The 20,405-nt window shown below is 37.7% G+C and overlaps 1 protein-coding gene across 2 annotated transcripts in view; it reads left to right on the plus strand.

Moving 5' to 3' along the window:
- CDC73 (cell division cycle 73) overlaps positions 1–20,405 on the plus strand; it is a 259,032-nt gene that overhangs the window by 180,981 nt on the left and 57,646 nt on the right. The gene's annotated exons all lie outside the window — the stretch shown is intronic.

Here is a 20,405-nt window from a genome sequence, read left to right on the forward strand (position 1 = left end):
GGCTCACTAACATCACAGGGTCCTCGTAAGAGCGAAGAGGGAGGCAGAAGACATAACAAGAGAGAAGGCAGCGTGAGAAAGACTCAGGCTCTGTGGCTGGGTTTGAAAATGGAGGAAGGGGCCATGAGCAAGGAATGTGAACGGCCTCTAAAAGCTAAAAAGGCAAGAAAGGCAAGTCTCCCCTAGAGCATCCAGAAGGAACAGCCCAGAGGACATCTTCAATGTAGCCCCAGTGAGATCTATATCAGACTTCCAACTATAAGGTAATAAATTTTTGTTGTTTCATGCCACAAGATTTGTGGTCATTTGTTACAACGGCAAAAGGAAATGGATACAGATACCCTTTTACAGATTAAGGAAGTTACTTTCAAGTCTTAGTTCATAATTTAAAACATGGGTTAGTAGTGACTTTTGTCAGATGTATTTTTTTTCTTCATATATTTTATATCTTCTAGTTTTCTCATGTGGAAGACATGTCCTGGTGCTATCAGCTAGCTGCTCAAGCATTCACAGCTTGACCTTGGTGTTCTCATGGTCGCTCTGTGACCATGATGGATCAAGGCACAAACAAGCCCACTCTAATTATGTCTGAACAAAGAACATGAACATCATCCAAACCACAAGAAAAGCCATAGAGCCTTCTATCCTGGTTAAGTGAGTGACCACAGCTTTTTCTTTTCTCTCTTTCTTTTCTTACTTCTCTCTCTTTTTTTAAATACCAGTTACATCTTTAGCCTCAGTATAGTCATCCCTCATACTAGATAAAATTTAAGGTATCCAGCCATAGAATTATCCCTGCTTATTGACAGCATCCAATCTAAAACACAGCCCAGCTTCCTTAAACTCTCCTCAAAATCATCTGACATAAACTTGAGTCCTGTAAGTCCTTTCTAATACCTTCTTACCGAGATGCCCATCAATTTCCCATTGGTTGTTTTATTTATTGCTGCAGTGAGTAATGAATCCAGTCTGTCCAACTAGATGTGTGTTCCTGATAGTCTTTAGCTGGAGGGCATTGACAAAGTTTAGGTTTTGTATTTCATAGGTATTCTGTCATTTTTTAAAAACTGAGATGCATTTCAGACCATAAAATTCACCCTTAAAAATTGTGCAATTCAGTGGTTTTTAGTATATTCACAATGTTGTGCAACCATTACGAGTATCTAAATCCAGAACATTTTCATCATTCCCAAAGGAAACTTCATACTCTTTAGAAGTTACACCCCAATCCCTCCCTTCTCCAACCCTTGGCAACCACTGATCTATTTTCTGTCTCAACGGATTTGCATGTTTGGGGTACTTCATATGAATGGAATGATAGAATATGTGGCTTTTTGTGACAGGCTTCTTCTACTCAGCATAATATTTTCAAGGTTTATGGTATAGCATGAATCAGTACTTCATTCTTTTTATGAGTGCATAATATTCCATTGTATTCATTTGGTTTATTCACTCATCAGTTGATGAACATTTGGGTTGTTCCCTCACTTTTTGCTTTATGAATAATGCAGCTATGAACAATTTGTCTAAGTTCTTGTGTGGACCTAGGTTTTCAGTTCTCTTAGGTGTATACCTAGGAGTGCAGTTGCTGAGTCATATGGTAGCTCTACCGTCAATCATTTGAGGAACTGCTAAACCATTTTCCAAAGCAGTTGTACCACTTTCCATTCTCACTGGCAATGAATGAGGGCCCCTATTTCTCCATATTGTTAACAACACTTGTTATTATCTGTCTTTTTGATTATAGCCAACCTACTAGGAGTGAGGTGGTACTTCATTGTGGTTTTGATTGGTATTTCCCTCATGCCTAATAATATTGAGCAGCTTTTCAGGTGGGTTTTTTTTTTTTTTTTTTTGGCCACTTTTGTATCTTATTTAATTAATTAATTATTATTTATTTTATTTTATTTATTTGAGGGGGGGGGAGAGAGTGCAGGGGAAGGGGTGGAGGGAGAGGAGAAGCAGACTCCCCACTGAGGAGGGAGCCTGATGTGGGACTCGATCACAGGACCCTGGGATCATGACCTGAGCTGAAGGCAGACACTTAACTGCCTGAGCCACCCAGATGCTTGTTCTATAACTTTTTAAATCTTATTTATTAGAAATGTCTAATGAGGGGTGCCTGGATGGCTCAGTCGGTTAAGTGTCTGACTCGATCTCAGCTCAGGTCTTGATCTCAGGGTGAGTTCAAGCCCCATGTTGTGCTCCCTGCTGGGCATGGAGCTACTTAAAAAAAAGTATCTAATGAGATCCTTTGCCCATTTTTCAAATTAGTGTGTTTGTTTTTTTGTTGAATGTGTGAATGTTTTTTGTTTATATATTCTGGATACTAAACTATTATCAGATATGTGATTTTCAAATAGTCTCTCTCGTTCTTTGGGTTGTCCTTTCACTTTCTTTGAAACACAAACGTTTTTAGTTTTGATAAAGTCCAACTTATCTTTTCCTTTTATTTCTTGTACTTTTGCTGTCATAAATTCATTGCCAAATCTAAGATCATGAAGATTTACACCTATATATTTTATTTTGTTTTTATTTTATTTTTTTTTAAGATTTTAGAGAGACAGTGAGAGAGGGAACACAAGCAGGGAGGAGCTGGAGGGGGAGAAGCAGGCTTCCCGCTGAGCAGGGAGCCCAACACGGGGCTTGATCCCAGGGTCCTGGGATCATAGACCTGAGCCGAAGGCTCGATCCCAGGACCCTGGGATCATAGACCTGAGCAGAAGGCAGATGCTTAACGACTGAGCCACCCAGATGCCCCTACACCTATATATTTTTAAAGTGTTCTATAGTTAGGTCTTATAGTTAGGTCTTTGATCTATTTTGAGTTACTTTTTGTATATGGTGTGAGTTAGGGGTCCAATTGCATTCTTTTGCATATAGATATCTAGTTGTTCTAGTCCCATTTGTTGAAGAGACTAATCTTTCCTCACTTAGTGTTCTTGGCACCTTTGTCAAAAATCAACTGGCTGGGGCATCTGGGTAGCTCAGATGGTTAAGCATCTGCCTTCAGCTCAGGTCATGATCTCAGGGTCCTGGGAACAAGCCCCACATTGGGCTCCCTGCTGAGCAGGAAGCCTGCTTCTCCCTCTCCCTCTGCTGCTCCCCCTGCTTGTACTCTCTCTCTCTGTCAAATAAATAAAATCTTAAAAAAAAAAATCAACCAGCCATAGATACATGGGTTTATTTCTGGACAGTCAGGTCTAATCCACCGATCTATATGTTCATCCTTATTTCAGTACCATACAACAGATACTTAGTATCTGCTTTATAGTAAGCTCTGAAGTCAGGAAGGATGAGCCTTCCTATTTTGTTCCTTTTCTTTTCTTTTTTTTTAAAGATTTTATTTATTTATTTGAGACAGAGAGAATGAGAGACAGAGAGCATGAGAGGGAGGAGGGTCAGAGGGAGAAGCAGACTCCCTGCCGAGAAGGGAGCCCGATGCGGGACTTGATCCCGGGACTCCAGGATCATGACCTGAGCCGAAGGCAGTCACTTAACCAACTGAGCCACCCAGGCGCCCTATTTTGTTCCTTTTCAAGATTGTTTTGCCTATTCAGGATACTTTGAGTTTTCGTATGAATTTTAGGGTCAGTTTATCAATTTCTACAAAGAAGCAGCTGGGATTCTGATAGGAATTCTTTTGAATTTGTAGGTCAATTTGGGGAGCATTGCCATTTTAACAATACTAAGTCTTCCTATCCATGAACATGGATGTATTTTATTTAAATCTTTTTTTTCCTTTTACAATATTGTGTAGTGTTCATAGTATAAGTATTGCTTTTTAAAACATTTATTCATGAGTAATTTCTTCTTAGTGGTGCTATTGTAAATTAAATTGTTTTCTTAAAAAAATAGTTTGATTTTTTAAGTATTGATTTTGTATTTTGCAATCTGGCTAATGTCTTTTATTAGCTTCTTTTCCATCTTGGAAAAAAAAATCTAAAAGTTCAATTTTTAGATGAATTTCCTAGGATTTTCTACATACAAGACGATATTAAATGCAGATAAGGATAATTTTATTTCTATTTTTCCAATCTGGATGTGTTTTATTTCACTTTTTTGCCTAATTGCCCTGACTAGAACCTCTAGTACAATGTTATAAGAAGTTTATGAAGGGATATCCTTGTTCCTGAACTTGGGTGGAAATTTTTAGTTTTTCACTATTAAGTGTGATGTTAGCTTGATTTTTATAGATATTTTATATTAGGTTGAGATGGTTTCCTCAATTCCTAGTATGTTGAATATTTTTATCATGCAGAGATGTTGGATTTTGTCAAATGCTTCTGCATCTATTGAGATCATCGTGTGATTTTTGTTCTTTATTCTATTGGTATGGCTTATATGATAATATTTCTGAGTTCAATCTTATTTGGATATGGTATATAAACTTCACATATATAGCTCCATTTTTTTATAGTACTTTGTTGAGGGGTTTTGCATCTATATTTATAGGGGGATATTGGTCTGTAGTGTTTTTTAATTTTCTTAAGATATTTTTGTCTGATTTTGGTATCAGAATACTGGCTTTATAGAATGAATGGGGAAGTGCTCCCTTATCTTCTACTCTTTTGGAAGAATTTATGAAGGATTGATATTAATTCTTCTTTAAATGTTTGATAGAATTTACCAGCAAAATCATTTCATCCTTGGCTTTTCTTTGTGGTAAATTTTTGTTTATTAATGCAATCTCTTTACTTTTTTTTTTTTAGATCTATTCAGATTTTCTATATTTTCATCTCAGTTATCTAATTTGTTGGTGTAAAACTGCTCATAGTATTTCCTTACAATTCTTTTATTTCTGTAAAATCAGTAGTAATGTCTCCTCTTTCATTCTTGATTTTAATAATTTGAATTTTCTCTTTTTTTTCTTTGTCAGTCTAGCTAAGTATTTGTCAATTTTCTTTATCTTTTCAAATAACCAAATTTTGGTTTCATTAATTTTTTGTATTGTTTCCCATCCTCTATTTTATTTATTTCTGCTCTAATCATTATTATCTCCTTCTTTCTGCTTGCTTTGGGTTTAGTTCTTTTTCTAGTTTTGTATGGTAGAAGTTTAGGTTATTTTCTGATATTATTTCCTATAAGACTTTATAGCTATAAAATCCTTCCAACACTGCTTTAGCTCTATCCTATCTGATTTAGGATATTGTATTTTCATTTGCATCTGTCTCAAAGTATTTTCTAATTTTTTTTTTCTAATTCCTTCTTTGGCTCATTTTTTAAAGAAGTGTGTTTAATTTCTACATAATTTTGAATTTTCCAAATGTCCTTTTCTTATTGATTCCTAATTTTATTCATTGTGGTCAGAGAACATTCTTTTATGATTTCAGTCCCCATAGATTTATTGAGGCTTGTCTTATGGCCTAACGTGATCTACCTTGGAGAATGATTTATGTGTATGTAAGAAGAATGTGTATTCTGTTGGGTGGTATTATATAGATATCTTAGATTTTGTGGGTTTATAGTGTCATTTCAGTCTTCAACTTCCTTATTGGTCTTCTATTCGGTTGTATATTATCTTTCATAAGCACTTATGGATTTAGTTTGCTAAACTTTTTTCAGAATTTCTGTATTTATTTGGGTCTGAAAATATGTGGTCCTATGGGTTTAAGTTGATGATTGTGTATGCTATGCTTCAGAGAGAAATTACTCATTATTAAAAAAAAAAAAAAGAAATTACTCATTATTCATGCTGGAAGCTCAGGAGATGCCACTGACCTGGAACTATTTCATTCTCTCTTGAAGATCTGCTCAGTATGTGAATCTTACAATTTACCATTCTATCCCTGACCCAAGACTTAATTTTTCAATAGCAGTGGTGAAAGAGGCATCAACTTCAGGCAACCGTGCAGCTTGGGCTGTGACTCAGCCTCTTCTACTTCCCCCTCTGACTTCCTCTGGACTGCAGTGCAGGTTTTTGTTTTTATAAAATGACATCCTTTGACACATTTCCCAGCGATGTCTCAAAACAGTGTGTCCTTTCCCAGGTTTAGTTACTCTTCTGTGGAGGGTTTTCTAAAACACCTAGCCCCAAAGTAGAAGATCTCATTTACTCTTTACCTGATTGAAATATAGATGCTGCCCTTCCCATTGAGAGGGTGGCTTTCTCTGATATCTACTCTAAATTCCTTTTTTTTTTTTTTAGAGAAGGGGAGAGAGAGAGAGGGATAAAAAGAGAGAGAGAGGAGGGGCAGCGGGAGGGAAAGAGAGAGAATCCCAAGTAGGCTCCTTGCCCAGTGCAGAGCCCAACATGGTGCTCAGTCCCACAACCGTGAGATCATGACCTGAGCCAAAATCAAGAGTTGGATGCACAACTGATTGAGCCACCCAGGTGCCCCTACTTTTAATTCTTCTTATTGAAGATTAACTCCATACTTATATTATTGATTTCGTAACCTGGAGTCTCTTCTCTACTTTTTTCTATTGTTATCTTTTCTCTTCGGTGTCTTTAATTTCTTCCCTACTGGTGGCTCCTTCCCCTCAATTTATGAACATTCTCAGTGACTACCAATACCAGAAAACCAGGCAACACATCTCTCTTGACTTGTCATTCTGTACCACACCTTCTTCTCACTCTTCTGAACCAATATTCTCCTTAACCACTATGCTATCACTCTGTCTTCATGTCTCCCTTTGAATTTAAACTTCTTAAAAAACACTCAACACTGAGAGCCTTCACTTCTCCACCTCCCACTTACTTTTTAACTAATGGCAATTTGGCATCTGCTCCTAACTGCCTTCACTAATGTTACCAAGGGCTTTCTAGTTCCTATAGTCAGAAATTTCCAGTTTTTATCTCACTTGATCATTCTGTAGCACTTACCATTGCTGATTACTCCTTCCTGGAAACTTGGGCTTCCTTTTGGATTTTGAGATACCACTTTCCACTGGTTTTCCTAGATTTTCTCTGATCTCTTCTACTTGACAGCTTCTCTTCTTTTGCCCACCTCTTGAAATATTTCTTTTCCCCAAGTTTCTGACCTTGGTGCTCTTTCATCCACAAACACTTTTATGCTGATGATCCTAAATCTGTTTGTCATATTACCTTCCTTTCCTAAACTCTAAGACCAGCATATCCAACTCTACTAACCATATCCACTTGGTTATTCTATGAGTATATCTCTTTCCAAACTTACCCCAAACTAAATTTATTTGTCCAGTAAATGGTACCCACTGTGTGCCCGAGATATACATATTCCTACATTCATGGAGCTTATGGTCATCAGCTTATTACACAAAGAAGCGTTCTCTTTGTTCCTATATCTTTTGTCAGAGAGATGAATCACTATTATCTCTCCACTCAACCAAGACAAAACCTAGATATTTCCTTGGACACACATTCTTTCTAAACTCCTAATTCTAAATTGTTCTGAAGTCCTGTCATTTCTACCTCCTCTTGATTCTTTCTACCTATTCACCATGTCATTGCTTTGGTTCATGTCCTTAGTTCTTAAATAGAATGAAAATAGGACCTCCTAAGTACTTCACCTTTTTTCTCACCCCTCCTTTGCAATGCTTTACATACTATAATTCTAATGCTATGACTTATTTCAAACCCTTCAGAGGCTTACTGTTGCCTTGGATTGGTACACAATTTTCATTCCTTTCTTGTTTGCTGTTATCTTCCTCCAGTTTATCTCTCACTTTCCTAGCAAATTCCCTCTTGTGTAGGAGACAGGTTTTTTTTTTTTTTTAAGATTTTATTTATTTATTTGACAGAGAAAGAGGCGCAGCTAGAGAGGGAACCCAAGCAGGGGCAGTGGGAGAGGGAGAAGCAGGCTCCCCGCTGAGCAGGGAGCCCATGAGGGGCTCGATCCCAGGAACCCTGGGATCATGACCTGAGCTGAAGGCAGACATTTAATGACTGAGCCAACCAGGCACCCCAGGAAACAGGTCTATTGAGGAATTATATCTTGTTGAAGTACATATGAATTCTTGGATTTTTTTCTTACAACACACCCTGTCAAGTTACCTTTTTCCACTGGATAATCATTCTTTAGAAGTTTTATTATGATTCCATAACTTTCTGGTCATCTTTATTAGAATAGTCCAATTTCAGTGGCTAAGAATCAGTCTGGCCTATTTAAAATCTTTTCACCTCAAAATCAGTTCAGAGTTTGCAAACTCTCCCTTCAGGTCAGCTGGAGAAGGATGTTGTCTGGCTCTGAGACATCTTTTTATATCATTTCTAAGCACTAGCTACTCAAATATTTGGAGTAGGGAAGAGGGTTGGAGAAGCAGAGTTAATCTGATTTAATTTGCTTTTGGTGGCCTTTGCTGATATGGTTTCCATGCAGGTTTTACCTGGCCCTTCTATCTCTGAGGAACTTCCCTAGAGGAGCAGATGTGTCTTACTTATTCTGAATCTCCCAACATTGCTTTCTCTACAGTGGGAATACCATTGTTTGGTCTTATGGCTGCCTAAATGGCTCTATGGCTCTGTCCCTCCATTAATTTCTACATTTCTTCATGTGGAACTACCAAACTCCCAAGGTCCTCTTTCATTCCCTCTCAGTTTTGTAAAATTTTGTCCCCCAAATCTTCAGAGACATTCTATAGTTCAGGCTCTCCCAACATGGACTATTCCAGCAGATCTACTGCCTCCAGAAAAATCTAAACCAGAATTCAGCATTCATTTTTTTGTTCAAGTACTCTGCCATATTTGAGAGAACTTAATGGCAAGCACCACTTTCTTCCTTTCAGTGGGATACAGGGACTGGATAGGACATCCAGTACCTAGGTTTATAGGATCCTCTCCCAAGATCTGTCTCACAATGTGAGTGATGTTACCTGGCTCATCAGCAGCAGCCTTCTAGTTGATGAGGGGATGCCAGTTTTCATTTTTCACAGGTGCCCTGACTGGGTTCTCTTGGAGCTCTCTTAGCTTAGTGTAAAAGAATGCATCTCCCTTCCCTCCCTGGTAGAGAAGGGAGGAAGTAGTCTTTCTCAACAGGCACTGCATGCCCTACAAGGCTGAGGACTTATTTCTCCCCAGGGTTCCTTTTCCATTGCTGGGGATTAAGAGTGTTTGTTTCTTGGTAGGGGCTGTTCTGACCTGATACTTCTCAGTAATTCCTGTGGGAATGTGAATAGCGCATTTACTGGGAATGGGGTCTGTATAGAATGTGAGGTAGTTAGTATGTGCTTTGGTTATTAGCCTCATTTCCAGAATAAGATAACCTCACTTAACATTCTCTTACATGAATTTGTGCTGATATGTCAAAGTATAAAATGAAAAATGCTATAATAGAAGAGAGAATAGACAGAAATTTAAGGATTTCTCATATTGCCTTGCCTTTTTAGATAGATGTTTCATTTCTTCATTTAGAAATGAGAAGGATAAGGAAGGTCTTCCCCCCAAAATGCATGTTTGGGGTTCTGATTTTATATGCTTGTCTCCCTCTCATAGCTGCCTGAATTTGATATGTAATTGGCCTAAGATCGCAGGCTGAAATTTGGAGGCAGAATAGGGATCCAACCCTAGTAAGTGAAGCTCTGCTTCAGATGTTGGAAGTGGGGCAAAGATGCTACTATGACAGTATTTGTGGATGTGCCCCTCTTCCATTATGCCTTAGTACCTTTGCTTTTGCAAATACAGAGTTCTAAGAGAAACCACTTACACTGAAATCAAAGTAATTCTATACTAATTAGATAGAGCAGGTAAGGTTCTGGAATACCTAACTTGGGTCCCCATGGTTGTTCAACTGACTCTCAGTCTTTATCAATCAATTTGGGAAAGTGGCCAGGGTCCCATTTGAATATTAGTAGGTTCTAGTAGCACATGGATGCTCTCTTCCACAACTTCAGATAAGGGATGTTCTTGAGAGACAGGCAATAGACATGATGAATTCCCTATAAGGTTAGCCATTGCCTTAAAGCACCATGAACTTCTTAAGCCTCATTGTGTTTGATTCTGCTGCCACTCCAGCATGACTCAAGTTTGACCATTTGGAAAAAGCTGCTATTAAGAATCTTGCATGTGCCTAAGCCAGCTCTCTGTCATTTTTAGAATATGGCTTTGGTTCTCTATTTTGAGAAGGCATTTTATTCAGTTTCCAGTTGGTCAGTATTACTAAGCGACACTCAAGGCAATCTAGGGGCGGAGCAAGATGGCGGAGGAGTAAGAGACCTGGATTTTGTCTGGTCTCAGGAATTCAGCTGGATAAGGATCAAACCATTCTGAATACCTACAAACTCAACAGGAGATCAAAGAAAAGAATAGCAACAACTCTCTGAACAGAAAAGCAACCACTTTCTGGAAGGGACCCAACAAGTGGCAGATCCAGGGAGACTCCCCTTCCTCCCCCCGGAGGAGCGGTGCGAGAGCGCACCACAGGGATCTGCTGGGTTCGGAGACTCCACACCGAGTCGGGTGCCAGAGATAGAAATGCTCAGTCACAGGCCAGGTGAGCATGGAGTGCGGCTGGAGACTAGGGAGACAGGAGTGATTGCCTGCTTTTCTCTGGGGGCTCACTGAGGAATGGGGCCCCGAGTTCTCACTTCCTCTGGGATGGAGATTGGGAGGCCGCCATTTTCACTCTCGTCTTCCAAAGCTGTACGGAAAGCTTGCAGGGAACAAAAGCTCCTGAGAGCAAACCCGAGCAGATTACTTAGCCTGGACCGGGCAAGGGCGGGGCAATTCCGCCTCCGGCAAAGACATTTTGGAACCACAGCAACAGGCCCCTCCCCCAGAAGATCAGCAAGAACAGCCAGCCAAGACCAAGTTTACCAATCAATGAGAATGGCAGAACTCCCACGCTAGGGGAATAATGCACATAGAAACCATGGCTTTTTTACCATGATTCTTTAGCCTTTCAAAGTTAATTTTTTTTTTAACTGTCTTTTTTTTTTTTTTAATTTTTCTTTTTCCCTTTTTCAACCAACATCTTATCAATCCCTTTTTTAAAAAACATTTTTATTTTTCATTTTTAGAGTCATATTCTATCCCTTCATAGTAGTTACCATTATTTTTGGCATATATATATAAGTTGTTCTCTCTTTAAAATTTTGAGATAGTTTCTTCTAACAGATCAAAATATACCCTAAATCTCTAGTGTATGGTTTTGTTCTACTCTCCTGCCTGATCACATTCTCTCCCTTTTTTTTTTCTTTTTTTTTTTTAAATCCTCTTCTTTCTTTTTCCAAACAACTTCTTATCAATTCCTTTTATAAAATTATTTATAATTTTCATCTTTACAGTCATATTCCATCCCTTCATCATATCAACCCTTATTCTTGTACATATATAAGTTTTTCTTTCTTTAAAATTTTGGGAGGCACTTTCATCTAACAGACCAAAATACACCCAAAATCTAGTGTGTGGTACTGATCTATGCACCAGCCTGATCATATTTGATCATATTCTGTTTTTTTGTTTTGTTTTGTTTTGTTCTGTTTTTCTTTGCTTTTATCTCTTTCTTTCTTTTCTTTTTTTTTCTTTTTTCTTTCTTTCCCTTTCTTTTCCCCTGGTTTCAGGTCTTTTCTGATTTGTTTAGAATATATTTTCTGGGGACTTTGTTACCCTGTTAGCATTTTGTTCTCGCATTAATCTAGTCTCCTCTGGACAAAATGACAAGATGGAAAAAATCACCTCAACCAAAGGAACAAGAGGTAGTACCGAATGCCAGGGACCTACTCATTATGGACATTAGTATGATGTCGGATCTAGAGTTCAGAATCATCACTTTAAAGATACTAGCTGGGCTTGAAAAAAGCATGGAAGTTATTAGAGAAACCCTTTCTGGAGAAATAAAAGAACTAAAATCTAACCAAGTCGAAATCAAAAGGCTATTAATGAGGTGCAATAAAAAATGGGGGCGCTAAGTGCTAGGATATATGAGGCAGAAGAGAGAATCAGTGATCTAGAAGACCAAATGATGGAAAATAAAGAAGCTGAGAAAAAGAGAGATAAACAACTACTGGATCATGAGGGCAGATTTCGAGAGAGAAGCGATACCATAAGACGAAACAACATTAGAATAATTGGGATCCCAGAAGAAGAGAGAGAGGGGCAGAAGGTGTATTGGAACAAATTATAGCAGAGAACTTCCCTAATTTGGGGAAGGAAATAGGCATTAAAATCCAGGAGGCACAGAGGACCGCTCTCAAAAATCAATAAAAATAGGTCAACACCCTGATATCTGATAGTAAAACTTATGAGTCTCAGAGACAAAGAGAAAATCCCGAAAGCAGCCTGGGAGAAGAGATCTGTAACCTACAATGGTAGAAACATTAGATTGGCAACAGACCTATCCACAGAGACCTGGCAGGCCAGAAAGGACTGACATGATATATTCAGAGAACTAAATGAGAAAAAGATGCAGCCAAGAATACTATATCCAGCTAGGTTGTCATTGAAAATAAAAGGAGAGATAAAAAGCTTCCAGGACAAACAAAAACTAAACAAATTTGCAAACACGAAACTAGCCCTACAAGAAATATTGAAAGGGGTCCTCTAAGCAAAGAGAGAGCCTAAAAGCAACATAGACCAGAAAGGAACACAGACAATATACAGTAACAGTCACCTTACAGGCAATACAATGGCACTAAATTCCTATCTTTCAATAGTTACCCTGAATGTAAATGGGCTAAATGCCCCAATCAAAAGACACAGGCTATCAGATTGGATTAAAAAACAAGACCCATCAATATGCTGTCTGTAAGAAACTCATTTTAGACCCAAAGACACCCCCAGATTGTAAGTGAGGGGGTGGAAAACCATTTACCATGCTAATGGACACCAAAAGAAAGCTGGGGTGGCAATCCTTACATCAGACAAATTAGATTTTAAACCAAAGACTGTAATAAGAGATGAGGAACGACACTATATCCTACTTAAAGGGTCTATCCAACAAGAAGATCTAACAATTGTAAGTATCTATGCCCCTAACATGGGAGCAGCCAATTATATAAGCCAATTAATAACAAAAGCAAAGAAACACATCGACAGCAATACAATAATAGTGGGGGACTTTAACACCCCCCTCCTGAAATGGACAGATCATCTAAGCAAAAGATGAACAAAGAAATAAAGGCTTTAAATGACACACTGGACCAAATGGACTTCACAGATATATTCAGGACATTCCATCCCAAAGCAATGGAATACACATTCTTCTCTAGTCCCCATGGAACATTCTCTGGGATCGATCACATCCTAGGTCATAAATCAGGTCTCAACCGGTACCAAAAGATTGGGATCATTCCCTGCCTATTTTCAGACCCCAATGCTTTGAAACTAGAACTCAGTCACAAGAGGAAAGTCGGAAAGAACTCAAATATGTGGAGGCTAAAGAGCATCCTACTAAAGAATGAATAGGTCAACTGGGAAATTAAAGGAGAATTAAAAAAATTCATGGAAACCAATGAAAATGAAAACACAACTGTTCAAAATCTTTGGGATGCAGCAAAGGCAGTCCTAAGAGGAAAGTATATAGCAATACAAGCCTTTCTCAAGAAACAAGAAAGCTCTCAAGTACACAACCTAACCCTACACCTAAAGGAGCTGGAGAAAAAACAGCAAATAAAGCCTAAACCCAGCAGGAGAAGAGAAATAATAAAGATCAGAGCAGAAATCGATGAAATAGAAACCAAAAGAACAGTAGAAGAGATCAACGAAACTAGAAGGTGGTTCTTTGAAAGAATTAACAAGATTGATAAACCCCTAGCCAGACTTATAAAAAAGAAGAGAAAGGACCCAAATAAATAAAATCATGAATGAAAGAGGAGAGATCACAACCAACACCAAAGAAATACAAACAATTATAAGAACACATTATGAGCAACTCTATGCCAGCAAATTAGATAACCTGGAAGAAATGGATGCATTCCTAGAGATGTATCAACTACCAAAACTGAACCAGGAAGGAATAGAAAACCTGAACAGACCTATAACCACTATGGAAATTGAAGCAGTCATCAAAAATCTCCCAAAAAACAAAAGCCCAGGGCCAGATGGCTTCCCAGGGGATTCTACCAAACATTTAGAGAAGAATTAATACCTATTCTTCTGAAACTGTTCCAAAAAATAGAAATGGAAGGAAAACTTCCAAACTCATTTTATGAGGCCACCATTACCTTGATCCCAAAACCAGACAAAGACCCCATCCAAAAGGAGAATTACAGACCAATATCCTTGATGAACATGGATGCAAAAATTCTCACCAAAATACTAGCCAATAGGATGCAACAGTACATTAAAAAGATTATGCACCACAACCAAGTGGGATTTATCCCTGGGCTGCAAGGGCAAAAATGAACTATTGGGACTTCATCAAGATAAAAAGCTTTTGCACAGCAAAAGAAACAGTCAACAAAACCAAAAGACAACCGACAGAATGGGAGATATCAGATAAAGGGCTAGTATCCAAAATCTCTAAAGAACTTATCAAACTCAACACCCAAAGAACAAAGAATCCAATCAAGAAATGGGCAGAAGACATGAACAGACCTTTTTCCAAAGAAGACATCTAAATGGCCAACAGACACATGAAAAAGTGCTCAACATTGCTTGGTATCAGGGAAATCCAAATCAAAACCTCAATGAGATATCACCTCACAGCAGTCAGAATGGCTAAAATTAAGAAGTCAGGAAAGGACAGATGTTGGCGGGGATGTGGAGAAAGGGGAACCCTCCTACACTGTTGGTGGGAATGCAAGCTGGTGCAGCCACTCTGGAAAACAGTATGGAGGTTCCTCAAAAAGTTGAAAATAGAGGTACCATACGATCCAGCAATTGCACTACTGGGTATTTACCCCAAAGATACAAATGTAGGGATCCAAAGGGTACGTGCACCCCGATGTTTATAGCAGCAATGTCCATGATAGCCAAACTGTGGAAAGAGCCAAGATGTCCATTGACAGATAAATGGATAAAGAAGATGTGGTATATATATATGCAATGGAATATTATACAGCCATCAAAAGGAATGAAATCTTGCCATTTGCAAGGACATGGATGGAACTGGAGACTGTTATGCTGAGCAAAATAAGTCAATCAGAGAAAGACATGTATCATATGACCTCACTGATATGAGGAATTCTTAATTTCAGGAAACAAACTGAGTGTTGCTGGAGTGTGGGGTGGAGTGGGAGGGATGGAGTGGCTGGGTCATAGACATTGGGGAGGGTATATGCTATGGTGAGCACTGTGAATTGTGCAAGACTGTTGAATCACAGATCTGTACCTCTGAAACAAATAATGCAATATATGTTAAGGAAAAAAAAAGAAGATAGCAGGAGGGGAAGAATGAAGGGGGGGAAATCGGAGGGGGAGACGAACCATGAGAGACAATGGACTCCTAAAAACAAATGAGAGTTCTAGAGGGGAGGGGGGTGGGAGGATGGGTTAGCCTGGTGATGGGTACGTTCTGCATGGAGCACTGGGTGTTATGCACAAACAATGAATCATGGAACACTACATCAAAAACGAATGATGTAATGATGTAATGTATGGTGATTAACATAACAATAAAAAAATTTTAAAAAAAGAGAGACACTCAATTCATCAGAGGTTACTTATAGGGCAAGCTCAATTGGGAGAGGGAGATGCAGTGATTCTAAAGCATTATGAATGCAGTCCTTTCAAAGGGAGGCAACTTAGTTTCAACTTGAGACGCTACCATGTTCTGCTAGACAGCAGCTACCATCCCATAGTTCAGGGTTTTTTTTCTATTACTAAGGAATTCTCCCAGGCTTTTGAGTTATTTCAGAGATGTTTGGAATGATATTCTTTATTATTCTTAGGAACTTGTTTGATAGAAACTGTTGTGCATTCTAATGAAAGATACAAGGTCCAAAGTGGATCAACCTTTCAGCAAGGGATAACTTACAGCAAAAGCAACATTTTCTCCTGTTATCTCAGATGCTGGTTTTTACACTCAGAATGGTCAATACTCAAAATTTTAGCCTAGAGCTGAATTTGATAAAAATAAGTTTCTTTTTTTATGCTCCTTTTTTTATTGACATAAAATTTTTCCTAGAGTTAAATGCACAGATCTTAAGTATATGTAAAATTTAAGGAATTCTGATTAATGTACATTCCTATTTAACCATCATTACAATCAAGATATAGATTATTTCCATCACCCTGGAAACTTCCTTTATTTCTACTTCTATTCTCTCAACCCCTACAGGCAAACATTGTTCTTTTTGTCACCATAGATTAGTTTTGCCTGTTCTAGAATATCGTATAAATAAACTTATCTATGTGTATCTTCTATGTCTGGCTTTTTTTCACCTACCATAATATTTTTGGGTTTTGTCCTTATTGTTGCATGTATCAATAGTTCTCTGAGCTTGTGTATCTGTAAGTTGTTTTCACCAAGTGGGAAATTTCAGCCATTATTTCTTTTAGGTATTTTTTTTCCATCTCATTCTCTCTCCTCTCTTTTTGGGACTCTGATTCTGTGGTTAGACTGTTTAATATTGTCATTTATATCACTGAAGTTTTGCTCACTTTTCCTAATTCTCATTTTCTTTTTTCCTCAGAATAGATTTCTATTGGTATTTCTTCAAGTTCACTAATTTTTATTCTCTAATCAGCTCTTAAATTCATCCAGTAAAATTTTTGTTTCTGGTATAATTTTCAGTTCTAGAGTTTTCATTTGGCTTTTTTTCATGGTTTTATTTCTCTGTTGAGGTTATTATGATTTAGTTTTTATTTTAAGTCCTTAAACATATTATCATAACTTCTTTAAGTATTAATATGCTAATTCTAACACGAGAGCTACCTCAGGGACTATTTCTATTGATGCGGGGTTTTTTTCTTGATTAAGGGTCACCATAACTCGTTTTTTTAAAAATTGCGTAATAATTTTTGATTATATACACAACATTTCGTATAATGCATTATAGAGACTCTAGACCCCTTGATCTTCCTTTCATGAGTGTTGGTTGTTTGATCTAGTAGTTGAGTTACTGGTTTGTCACCTTGATCTTAAGTATGCTTGGTCTTATGCTTTGTTATAACACATCTCTGGTGTTAAAAATCAAAATTCAACTGAGTAAATTTAAAGATCTAATTGGTTTTATTTAAGAGTTCATGAACTGGGTAGCATCCCCTCTGGCAAATACAAGGGAGCTCCAAGGAGTTGTACAAAATGAAAGACTTTTATAGGCAGAAGCAGGGCAGGACAAGCAACTTATTAGCAAAAGAAAAGAAAGGATTGTTATGGGCAAGGTCCCTTAGGGAGAAAGGCAGAAAGTCTTAATGCACAGATTACCTCACAGGTGCTGATCAGGAAATCCCAGACTGGTTTAAAATTCCATTCCTAGGAGAGGCCAAAACTGCTTTTAGGTGGTATTAAAGCTTGGTGGGGCTTAACGTTAAGTGACTCCATTTTGAACCTGTTTCTTTTTAACACTGGAAAGCCCTGATGTCTCGTAAGCCCTTCTAATTTTGTAAGACTCAACTCTAAACTTGAGTCTTCTCTACCCTGCATCAACTGTGGACTGGAAATGTCCCCAGGGGAAATGGAAATGTGGACCTCACCCAATGATTGTGGTTTTGTTGGTTTTAAGGATCTAATCTCCTACAGTTTCTGCTTTCTTACGGTCTCCGGTGCCTTCAATAGGTAGTATTTTGTTTTGTTTTTTAAATTTATTTTGTTGAGAGATATAATTGTTATCTTTCAAGGACTTAGTTAAAGTAAACTACTTCTCCATTACTAAAACTTGACTTCAAAATGAATTTCAAACTGCATATTTTATATTGTACACATAATGAACTATGAAATTTGGGAAGTGATTAGATGAATATTTGCAAATATGTTTTCCTTTCTCTCTAGCCTGATCTTGTTTTCTCTTTCCCTGGACACTGGTATTTAATTCTTGGTTTTCTGCATGGCTCAGCAGTTTGAGCCTCTAGCATTTTTCCCTCTCACATTCCCAACCTTTGTTTAGTACTTTTCCTGATCACAGTACTCTTTACACTAAATTGTGATAATCTATTGACTTGTTTATATACCCCTTCGACTATGGGGGCATGAGGGCTTTACCTTGTTTTATATCTGGCTCATTATTTGGCACTTATTAGGCACTGAACATACAAATATATTGATAAATTAATAAATAAATGGAAGAATTAAACAAAATAGAAATATTTGAAATGGAAATTTGAAACTGAGATTTTCATGAAACTTCTGTTTTTACAAAGGTATTTAAATAATGATTTTCCTAGACTGAATTTTGTCCTAAGTTATCAGTATTTGGGTTGAGTCATTTTAACACTAATAAAATATTTATGTTGAAAAATATATATAATTTTATACAATTGAAAGGCAGAGGAGGCAGGTTAACAGGGAAGGGGAAGATTAGATCCTGAAGTCATCTGCTCTAATTTCTCTTAAGTCATAACTCAGGACAGGACTCTGGAAAAATATGAATGCACTAATGCATTCCAGAAGAGTTGGTGACAGTGGTTTTATGTCACTTTATGTCATAGAGGTTACATTTTAATGGGCAGTGAAACTCCATTTTGCCAAGTAAGAGAACCTGGACCAATTTATACAGAAAATTCTAGTAAAATAACATAACAGGCTGATGTTAATAAATGGTCTGCTGTTTCTTTTTGAAATAAAGGTGGCTGAGACAGTGAAAAAAGATTTTAGGACAAGGTCTGGACCTTTCTGTTCATCCATAAAAGGATTGAATTTAATTGTTTTGCATTCTCAAATTTTCCTGTAACATTAACTAATAAACCTGCTTATTCCTTCATTTATTCCTTTATGCACAATCATTTTTTATATGCGTACTTCAGGCTAAGGGTGGTGCTAGGCCTTGGTTACATATAGACGAATAAGACATAGTTCCACCCTGTAAGTCCTCACAGGAAACCATAATGTACTTCATAATATATAAATATTGACATATAAGCTACAGGGAAGAATGTTTAACTTTGCTTGAAAAGAAATAGGGAGTGTACCTCGGAGAAAGTGACTCATAAATTAACACTTGAAAACAAGGTCAGAGATCTTTTAAAAAATCAGATAGTGAAGTTGCAGATGTAAAGAAGAAAAGGAGAGAACAGTAGAAGGAAAAGCATAGAGCTAATGTCTTAGAAGATAAAGTGGTGATAAGGCAAAAGGAAATATGAATCAGTCTGCTGCAATTAAAGTCCTTTGGCGATTATTAGTGTCTAGTGCAACTTCGGCTTTGGCAATTGTGCGTCATGTTATGGTAGTGCTACCTAACTCTATAACCAGTGGCTTAAAGATTAGCATTAACCAACTTATGCTATGCAGCTATGCTTGAGGGTACAGCGACAAATTTAAAGAATTTGCTCTGCGGACATGTTTTATTTGGCCGGCACAATCATTTAAACGATTTTTTTGAATTTGAATGTACTTACTGGTTTGCAACAACTTCCACATATCTTTGTTGCTTCACACACTAACATTTTCTTGCTGACCCCTAAAGGTATTTTAGTGTGCAATCCTTAATCCAGAGACTGGTTTTATGATCATTTGAAAAATCTTTCCAACGTAAGACACAGTATGAATAAACAATTGGATTGAAGATGATTTCAGAAGTTGTGCTGTTTTGTGTTATTATGTTTGAGTTCGAGAAAATTCTGTTACTTTGAACAGTATAATAAACAGTGTTGGTTTTAATGGATGGATTATTGGACATTAGTCCAATTATCCAGCCAGAAGAGTTTAAATTACAAGGGCCTAGAAATTAGCTTGGACACATGCCTCAGCAGTGATTTCAGGAATGCAGTTACTGAAGTTGGCGAAATAATTGTTGTATTGCACAGTAGCGTGCTTGTAGGAGGGAAGAACAGTGATAATAAAACAATAACACAACAGAGTTATTTCAAGGGAAGTGTTATCCTTGATAGAAGAGGAGCAAAAAGCCCCCTGAGATCTGAGTAAGGGAGATCTTGGGACAGAATTTCCAGAGGGACAGTGGTTGTGATTCCAACAGACCCCAGTGCTTTTCCGCAAATTGTCCCACTCCCTTAATTTCTGTCATTTTGTCTCTTGCACTGATAACGTAGCTCAGCTCCCAGGGCTGTGCTTCTCCGCCTGGAAAACTCTAGCCCCTATTTAGATGGAACTCTTTTGTGTTTCCTACTTCAGCACACCAAAGACACAAAGAAGTATTAGCAAGTTACTCTCTTACATACTAAGAAAGATAAATATGTATATAAAACTTAAACAGGGAAGACTTGTTTAACATTATTCAGCATAGTTCTTGATTCTCAAATAGCTACACTGTTGCCTCCCACAGTCCTCCTGGTGCCTTGCGTGGCTCCCCTCCTCACCTACACCTTTACCAGACACCTGTCTCTGCTGCTGGTGACGCCTAACCATTGATATGTTAATGAGCATGTATGTGTATACCCATTGTGTGTATTCAGGAAAAAGTATGAGCTAAATAAATTGTTATTCTGAAAATTG

This window comes from Mirounga angustirostris, unplaced genomic scaffold (genome assembly GCF_029215605.1).
Source record: "Mirounga angustirostris isolate CCGP_5_RB_7025 unplaced genomic scaffold, mMirAng1.0.hap1 SCAF_6, whole genome shotgun sequence".
NCBI classification, from domain to species: Eukaryota; Metazoa; Chordata; class Mammalia; order Carnivora; family Phocidae; genus Mirounga; species Mirounga angustirostris.